Genomic DNA, 9,261 nt, shown 5'->3' with positions numbered 1-9,261 from the left:
TTTCTTCTTCCCTGTTGAGAGGAATGTCAATGTGACAGGGAATCCTTTTGGAAATGAGGGTGTGATACAGTGGTAAGGGAAATGCTGACAGAGCAAGAAGATTGTCGTAGTTACTCAAGCTGCCACAACCAAATACCATGGAATGGACAGCTTAAACAACAGACCTTTCTTCAGTTTCAGAGGCTGGGAAGTTTAAGATGAAGGTCCCACTAGATGGTCACCTTATTACTCATGTGACAGAGAGATAGCGCTCCAGTTTTTCTTTCTGTTCTTCTAAGGACACTAATCTCATCATGGGACCCCACACTAATGACTACATCTAAACCTAATTCCTTCCCAGAGACCCCCCTCCCAATACCATTACACTGGGGTAGGACTTCAACAGCAATTTGAAGGGGATGCAAAGTTCCGTCCATAACATAAAGAAACCTCACCAGCCTAGGCCCCATGGCACCTTGGGCTTCTACAGGAGAGAGATGTGTTTTTCTAACTTGTTAAGCCACTTCTACTGCCTCTTTCACATTCAAACAAATGTATGACACGTTAAATACAGTACTTTAAATTTGTTCTTACTAATATCAAATAACGTTTTCTCTCATCATCATTATGGTATACGGGATAAAGACCCACTCTGTGAGGACGTATACAGATTCTTACCATACACAGCCTCGCAGGACGCAGGTGGCAGAGTTTACTTATGACTCGCCACATGTGACTGACCAGAAAGCCGCTGTGGTTGGACCATGACTGGTTCACTGAGCAACTTCACTGAGTCACAGACTGTGCAGAGCCCTGGGGGAGGGCACTGGGCACCATTAGATTGTGTCAGGCACTCATTTGATTCCAAAGTCTTTAATTTTTGCCACTGGAAGGGAGGGAAGGAGGAAGAGGTGTTGTGGGCTGAAGGAAAGGGCGCCATCTTCATTCGCTGGGGCTGCCCTCACAAAGTACCACAAAATGAAGGGGAGGGGGAGTTTGAACAACAGAAATTTTCTGCCTCACAGTTGCAGAGGCCAGAAGTCTGAAACCCAGGTGTCAGCAAGGCCATGCTCCCTTGGAAGGTGCTGTGAAGGATCTGCTCTGGGCCTCTCTCCAAGCTTCCGCTGGTTCCTTGGCTCATGACAATGTAACTCCAGCCTTCGGGGGGTGTCCTCCCTGCCTGGAGAATGTGCCCACACTCTGCCTGTCTCTGTGTCCACATCTCCTTTAATAAGGACACCAGTTGTACAGGGTTAGAGCTCACCCAGATGATCTCATCTAAACCCAATACTTTGGCAACAACCCTATTTCCAAATAAGGTCACATCCTGCAGTGGGGGCGGTGGTGGGGGAGGGCCGTGGTTAGGAATTCCACATGTAAATTTTAGGGGGACACAATTCCGCCCATCACAGGGATATGAGCTGAAAGAATATCTTGGCCAAATTATTCCATCCCACCAGCATCAGGAGAAGGGAACCAAACTGTATCAGAGAGCTCCACAGGAAACCCAGTGTGGGAGTAGGGAGGCATTTCCCCACCAGCTCTGCAGTGAAGCAGATCTCCCTGGATGCTCTCCCCGTAGCAGCACAGCCCACGGCAGCCAGGACTGCAGGGTAAGTGGAAATCCAGGACCCCAAAGCCGGGCTGCCAGCTCCTCATCTAGACCTCTGTTCCTGCCTCTCAGCTACCCTTCCCTCTTGCCTGGGAGCCATGGATAAAAACAACTACCTGCTCTGTCTGGAAACCAACACCAGAGGCTGGTGATGTATTTTAAGAAATATATTTTATCCTTTCTTGATGATAAAAATAATGCATGCTCATTATAGCTCACTTGGAAATGACACAGAAGTTGAAAGCCCATAGGAAAATCGCCCCTAATTCTAAGACACAGTCAACCCATTAAATTTTGATTTCTCTTTCATCCATTTTTTTTCTTTTTCTATGCATATTTTACAGAATCTGGACCATGATCTCTATTTCGTTCTATGCTCTCATTTTTCACATAACATAATGTGAAATTTCCTGTTATTACAAATTATGCTTAAATATTCTTCCAACAGCTGAAGAATATTGAGATGGCCAAATAATAATAATACGGAGAAGCTGATATTTCTGCATTCCAGACACAGTTTTAAGCAATTTATATACATTTTCCCATTTAATCCTGACAAGAGCCCAACAAAGTGGGAATTATTTTCAATGATACAAATTGTTAAAAAATATTGAGGCTCAGAGTTTTAGTAATGTGTCTAACATCACACAATTATTAAACAGCCAAAGAGAGATTTATAGACAAGTTTGTTTAAGGCTACTTTCCTTGCTTCTGATTACTGTTTAATTTCTCTATTCTTGGATATGGGGCTTGTTTCCACATTTTTACTGTTATAAATACTGCAATGTACATCTTTGGACAGAACAGTTTTCCCCCAGATAAATTCACAGAACTGGAATTACTAGAAGATTTGAACATTCAAAAACCCACATTTTTTGTTACATTATCACTAATTTGCTTTCCAAGAAGGTTATGCCAACTTGCATTCCCTCGAGCACCATTCTTGTTTCTTTATGCCGAGCATTGGACAGTCAGTCTTACTAAGCATTCCTGCTATTTATGATAGCTGAAAACAGATTGGTTTTGCTTTTTATTTGCATTTTTTTTTGGTTATTAAGTTACATGGTTTTTCATGTGTTTGAAGCCATTTATATTTTCTACTAATAGTCTGGGCCCATTTATCTGTTAAAGCTTTAGTATTCTGATGAGCCATAGGCAACTGAACATTTTTTTTGTGGGTCAAAAACTTGTTGACTTTCAGCTCCAAGTTTTTTTCAAATGCATTAAGAATATTAATCTTTAGATATATTGGCCATAAATATTTTTGTTGATGTTTTGATATAGATGTTTTTATTTCCAAAATGAGCACCCAGTAATCTGGAAAGTATTTGAGTAATGAAAATAGCATGCTAATGAGTCCATAGACTGACTTTTTTTTTTTTTTTTTTTTTTTTTTTTGCTTTAGCATCTTATTTGCATTTCCTTCTCTTCCTCCGCCCTCTCAGATCTGAGTCCAGAATGACATACCTGTATGAGGAAGATCACGGCTTGGCATCAACTTTAGAGACAGAATAGGAAATGTCCTTGAAAGAATTACAGGTGCCAGTTAAAATGAGAAAAAATAAATAAAAATTAAAAAATAAAAATAAAATGAGAAAAAAATAATGCATCTTCCCTATGGGCAATGACCTCTTAAAGGAAAAAATAAAAATGTAAACTGTAGCCTGAAAGCATGTGGAGGGATTACTTTTACTGTGGTAGCTTAGAGGCTCTTTAAGGGAAGAGTGATGGTGGTGTACGTGCAGAGATGCACCTTGCACGCCTGACAACTCCGAATGGGCTGTGTCTCATTCGTAGCCAAATGCAGAGAAAGCCAGACCATCTGGCTCTGCAACGATTTCATGTCTTCTCTTTCCTGTAGGTAGACGGAGAATCATTTGAAAGAAAACCTTCTTGGCTGCAGATTGCACACATATTTTTGAACATCTCAGAGTAAAAAGGAATGGTTCAAGTCGCTTGTCAAATCTAAGCGGATGGTAAGAGAGACAGAAACACTGTTTCAACAGCCAGGAATCTTTGAAATCAAAGGTTACTGATAAGCATTTGCCTTTTAACATCTCCTGCTCAAGACCCTTTGTAGAAACAGTTTCTGTTTGCTTGTGTTCCTCTGGGGAAAGGGATAGCGTTGTATCGCAATCTGCTGCCTTGAGCCTCTGGTTTAAATGATTTACATCAACTCTCCCTTGGCCTTCAGTACTTTTTCATGTCAAGTACCGATGCCCTGACCCAAAGATGGGAAGCAAATCTTGGCTCCTTCTGTGTCCAAGCCTTTGATCAACCCGATGTATCGTGCTGCCTGTGTAAAGTGTAAATGAGATTATATTTTGTATTTACAGCGTGGCTCCTGGGAAGGTAGCTGAAGATATTACACACTGAGTGCCTGCAAAAACAATAAACCATTCTCCATGGGTGAGGATGACATTCCTGACCCGCCCTCGGAGAGGAGGAGCTTACAGTTGCTTTCCCTGGGGAGACCACCACTCCTGTCACCTGGTTGCCATTTGTCGCCAGCCCGCCGGGTTGGGGGCGCAGCTAGGTGAAGAGAACAAAGTTTGCCTCTGTGCAAAGCTAACTGACCCATTCACCAATCCCACCAATCACACTCCTGACGTCAGTCTTCCTGGCAGGAGCCACAGACCCACATGTCTAACTGCTCCATAGGAACCAATGCGTCTGCAAACAGACTTCTGCCCCCCAGAGCAGGCTTGCTCTGGGGGGCTGGAGTCTGTGCACAGAGCTCTGCCCCCTGTCACCGCCCCCTGCACCCTGGGCCTCTCCTTGTGAAGATGGCTTACACACGCGTCCCAGATGTTCCCTGAAGCCGAGAGCCCTGGAAACGGCTGCGTAAAAACACATGCGCTTGCTAAGGGCCGGACTGGAACGTCACCAAATGGTCCCGGGCTGTGGTCTGATTACTGGGCAGTTTAAGACCCAACCCTGTTTTCTCCTCTCTGAGCTGTGATGGGGCATGATTCTAACAGCTGCGGTTGTAGTGAGGGTTTCTTGGAAATACCGTGGGTATAATGGTCATAGTACCACAGGAACGTTAATGTTTTTTTGTTGTTGTTGTTTTGTTTTTTGTTTTGTTTTTAAAGAGAGCAAGAAGAACACAGAGAGGAGGAAGCCGATTTGATAGCTGGTAATGAATATGTAGGAAATCTGATCATAGTTTTGGAATGATAATATGGTCTCCTCTTTGCTTTCCAGCAAAATTTATATATGTGTGCCCACCTGCCTCCCCCACCACCGGAGTGTAAAGCTCTCCCTTGGAAGAATGTCAGTAGTGACAACAGGTCAATCTATGCAGCTGTGGTGTAAATCTTCCCTGAAATCAACTGCACGCATGTGTTCGTCCTCCCTGGGGGCCTGCGGCCGAATAAGGCAGGCTGTGTGACTGTGTCCCTGACTGGCTCCCTGCCCCCCACCCCCTCTCGGTGCAAACCCGTCCGGCAAGCTGCCGTCGCTGGCATCCTCCAGGGGCTTAACCAGCAATAAGCCATCTCCACAGAGAAGGACATGTGAGGGCTTCGAGCTCCATCCTGTGACACGCGCTGGGCGTGAAGAGCAGTTGCTTCTCCTTGGCTTTGGAGACCCTCCCTATTCGGTCACAATCCTGCCTTCCAAAGACCCCTTCCCTCCACCAGTGTACCTGAGCCACCCCGCCCCCTTCCAGCTTCCCAGACCCGCTGCGACCTCCTGCTGTAAACTTCCCTGTGATCTGAACCTCTTCTTCCCAGCGCTCTTCCCCATCCTTCAGTGCGTCTTCCTCATTGGTTAACTGAAGTGTCTGGCAGATAGGGGCTTCGAAAATGTTCGCTCACTGCAGGAGAGAGGGCTTTAGCAGCCCAGTCTGAGTGTTTCATTTAGCTGTTTGCTCAACACGGCAGGACGGTTCCAGGCCAGGCTAACCCTAACCGTTGTTTTCTCTACCTGGGATGCCCTTACCTCTGCCCCACAATCCACATCCTATTTACCCATCCTACTGGGCTCATTCTCCTCTCCAAAGCCACCCCTCTTGCCTAACCCATTAGATCCAGTGGGAGTTTTCCCTTTTTTTTTTTTTTTTAAAGATTTTATTTATTTATTTGACAGACAGAGATCACAAGCAGGCAGAGGCAGACAGAGAGAGAGGGAAGGGGAAGCAGGCTCCCCGCTGAATAGAGAGCCCAGTGCGGGGCTCGATCCCAGGACCCCAAGATCATGACCTGAGCAGAAGGCAGAAGCTTTAACCCACTGAGCCACCCAGGCGCCCCAAGTTTTGCCTCTTCTAAATTCCTGGCGTTCTCATTGCTCAGGGACCTAGGCCTTAATCACATACTTCCCTGCAGGGAGACCTGAATTTTCCTGGGTTCCCTTATCAGATCTGTATCCACCTCCCCCAGTTCCTCAGGGTCCTGACAGTTGCTGAGCACAGACCAGCTGCTCAAACATGTCTGATGGCAATTGGGCACTTTCTACCTCTCCAATTCCCCATATCCTGTCTGTCATTCAAAGTCCCGCTCAAGCCCAGCTTCCTCCATGGTGGCTCTGTGGATGATGCCCCACACTGATCCACAGCTGGCCCTGAGGCCACACTTTCTGTATCTCACACACCTGTGGGATGACATGTCCGGGCACCAATCCCAGCGTGTATGCATATTCCATAACTTGTGACCTTTGTGTGTGCCCAGCTGTGTCCTGGCTCTCTGGGTCCCTGGTGTACTCCCAGGTAACATGCACCCCCACTGAGGCCCTCTTGAGCTGACACTTCTTTCGTTCATCCAGACACACATCCAGAATACTCAAGGCCCAGAATGTGTGACTGGGTGCCTACTGCCCTCTCAGGATGACCTTCTGTGTGAGTCACAACTTCTGCTCCTGGAGTTTGATCCACACACTTCTCAGTATGGAAGGCTGACAGCAGAGCTCTTTGAGACCAAGTCACCCACCACCAGGAGACTGAGCATTTCTGGAGCACAGAGAGATGCTCTTAGTCCAAAGAAGGCTCACTGTGCCCGGCACATAGTAGAAAGTCAGTATGCCTTGAAATAGAATAAAAACAACCATGATCCTTGATGGTAAGTGTCCTACTCCAGCATCTCCAAACGTTGGCTTATCCACCTTGTAAAACAATTTTGAAAATCTATGTACTCATCCACACATTTTTACATTGACATCTAAAATTTTTCACACGTTTTAAAAATAGGTTTTACTAATAGGAGACAGGAAATGTTAACTATTATGTATGTTGAAATGAGATGAGGATTGACTATCGTTTGAATCAATATTTTATATTATTGGATAAAATAAATTTTCATTACTTTACTGAATAAAGCCTGTATAGCTCGAGGATAGCAGGTGAAATTTTTTTTTGTGTGTTTGATTGATTGTATTTCGGAAAATCCAACTGCCCTGCAAAAACTACATTTTAAAGGATCAACACCGTGAGCTTATGCTACTTTGATATTCTGAATGATGAGCCCCCATGGGCCAACATGGCCTTCTTGCAGAAATATGTATAAGACAGGGAAGGACACAAAGCCTTATGAGTGGAAGGGATTTGGTTCATCATTAATTTTAATTTATCCCATTGCTTCAGGGGCCCTCCTGCAGCAAAGAACTAAAACGAGATTTGGGATGGGCAAGGGATGTATCCTTCTTTTGTAAATTGAGGAAGATACTTTCTTCCAAGCAGATTACCATTAGCAAAGAATACCTGTGGGCATGGATGCCATTATGGCTATCCTTGCCTGAGTATCTTTTGGAAAGTGTTCAGATTTTCCAGAAAGTGTGTACCCCCATTGGAGGAACACAGGCCCACTGTTGCAGTTTAACAGTAAGAAAGCTGGAGTGGAGGGGTGAGCAAGTCCTGGTCCAGGCCCCTGAGCTCATGCTCCCCCTTTGGCTCCATGGAGAGGACAGCCTTCATCTTCCCTGTGAGGCAGGTTAATATGGAAACTGGGGAAAACTGTTAGGTGTTACACTGTCAAGCATTAGAAACAAAAACCGCCCCTGAGAGGTAGCTAAGCCAGAGAGGCACAGTAGAACACACCCGCTCTCAGAGGAGTCAAGGGCAGACAGTGGTAGGCAGGCACAGCTGAGGAAGGGGGGCAGGAGGGAAAAAAGGCAGACAGAGGAGCTGGAACAGATGTGTGGTTGGTCTAGACCAATTCAAGGGCCCTGTGCTTCTTTTTGCCAGCCCTGCACCAGGAAGCCCAGAGCTTAGGTTCCTGGCTCCCCTGCTTGCAGCTTTGTCTTACAGAAGGAAAGCTGTTTAAACTTTATTGTATGAAGTGCTATAAATATAGTCTGGCTTCAAAGTCTTTGTGGCTCTGACAGCTCCTGAGGCTCTCCAGGCTCATGTTCTGGTCCCTGTGTCTTATTTTTCTTGGACAAACCAAACCCCGCTGGTCTTATGCACCTGAGTCACCTCTTCCCCCTAGAGCACCTTGCCTAAAGCACAAACGATTGCTTCTTTCTCCAGCATACGCACCCCACCTCACCCCGTAGAGCAGAATTTCTCCAAGTGGGATCCACTACTGTATCACCATTATCTGGGATTTTTGTGGGGAAAAAAAGAGGAGAATACATTGCGAGGCAAATCTGGAGATCAAGATTTCAAATCTCTAATATTTGGAACCCCTAGGACAATACATAGGAACTTGCCCTCTCATAAGCTGCCCAGGTACTCCTCTGTGTTCTAAGGCTTGGAATCCATCACTGCTATGATCTGAATGTTGGTGTCTTCCAAATTCATATCTTGAAATGTTAATCCCCAAGGTGATAATATTTGGAAGTGAGGCCTCCGGGAGGTTTGGGTCATGAGGATAGAGTCCTTATAAAAGAGACACCCAGAGATCCACTGCCCTTTCTACCAGGGAAAGACACAGGAAGAAGACAGCCATCTGGGAAACAAGAAGCAGGTTCTCACCAGACACCAAATCTGCCGGCACCTTGATCTTGGTCTCCCAGCCTTCAAAGCTGAGAAAACAGTTTCTGCCGCTTAGAAGCCATCCAGTCTGTTGTTTTCTTTAATACAGCCCCAGTGGACTAAGAGAAGGGGTGTGCCATCAGGGACTTTCTCAGAGTCCCTGGGCTTCCTTCCCATGTCTACTGTAACACTCGCCATCACACAGCAATTTCTTTGTGTACGAGGTTGTTCCCACTAGTCTCTGAATTCTCAAGAAGAGAGACACTCTTCACCTGTGTTCACTCCACACCAAGCACAGTACCTGGTACATAGTGCGACTTAATCATTGCTTTTCTTCCCTTCTCTTCCCTTCCTTTTCTTCCTCCCTCCTCCTCTCTCTCTTCCTTCCTTGTCCTTCTTTCTTTCTTCTTTTTTCTTTCTCTCTCTCTCTCCTTCCCTCCCCCTTCTTTCTTCCTCTCCCTCCCTCCCTCTTTCTTTCCTTCCTCTTTTCCTTACCTCCTTCCTTCCTTTCTCCAAAATAGCTTTTTATTAAAGAGTAAAGCACAGTTGCAACACAATGTTAAGTGTTTGTAAGTTAGGTCACAAAAGGGGTGCAGAATGTTTGCAGTATAACTATTAGATTCATGCAGCTAAAGTCATCCAGCATATCTTATACCAATCCAAAAGTAAGTATTCCATCATTAAAAGTAACTCAAATCTAACTACCAAAATGATGTTAGTGGATCTCTTATCCTATTTAACATTTTAACCTTATTTTTAA

At 45.2% G+C, this 9,261-nt stretch overlaps 1 long non-coding RNA gene across 2 annotated transcripts; it reads left to right on the top strand.

The window, feature by feature from the left end:
* Nucleotides 1-1,326: 1,326 nt before the first annotated feature.
* On the top strand, nt 1,327-5,697 carry LOC106005918. Of its 2 annotated transcripts, none has more exons than XR_001179638.2 (3): nt 1,327-1,592; nt 3,453-3,567; nt 4,799-5,697. It is a non-coding gene; the product is annotated as an uncharacterized LOC106005918 (long non-coding RNA). The 2 variants fall into 2 exon arrangements; XR_006602599.1 differs by having other exon boundaries at nt 1,327-3,130.
* Nucleotides 5,698-9,261: the final 3,564 nt, after the last annotated feature.

This window comes from Mustela putorius, unplaced genomic scaffold (assembly GCF_011764305.1).
Source record: "Mustela putorius furo isolate JIRA1106 unplaced genomic scaffold, ASM1176430v1.1 tig00003870_pilon_pilon_pilon, whole genome shotgun sequence".
NCBI lineage: Eukaryota > Metazoa > Chordata > Mammalia > Carnivora > Mustelidae > Mustela > Mustela putorius.
The sequence above is the reverse complement of the archived record's forward strand: the minus strand, read 5'-3'. Positions and strand labels throughout refer to the sequence as shown.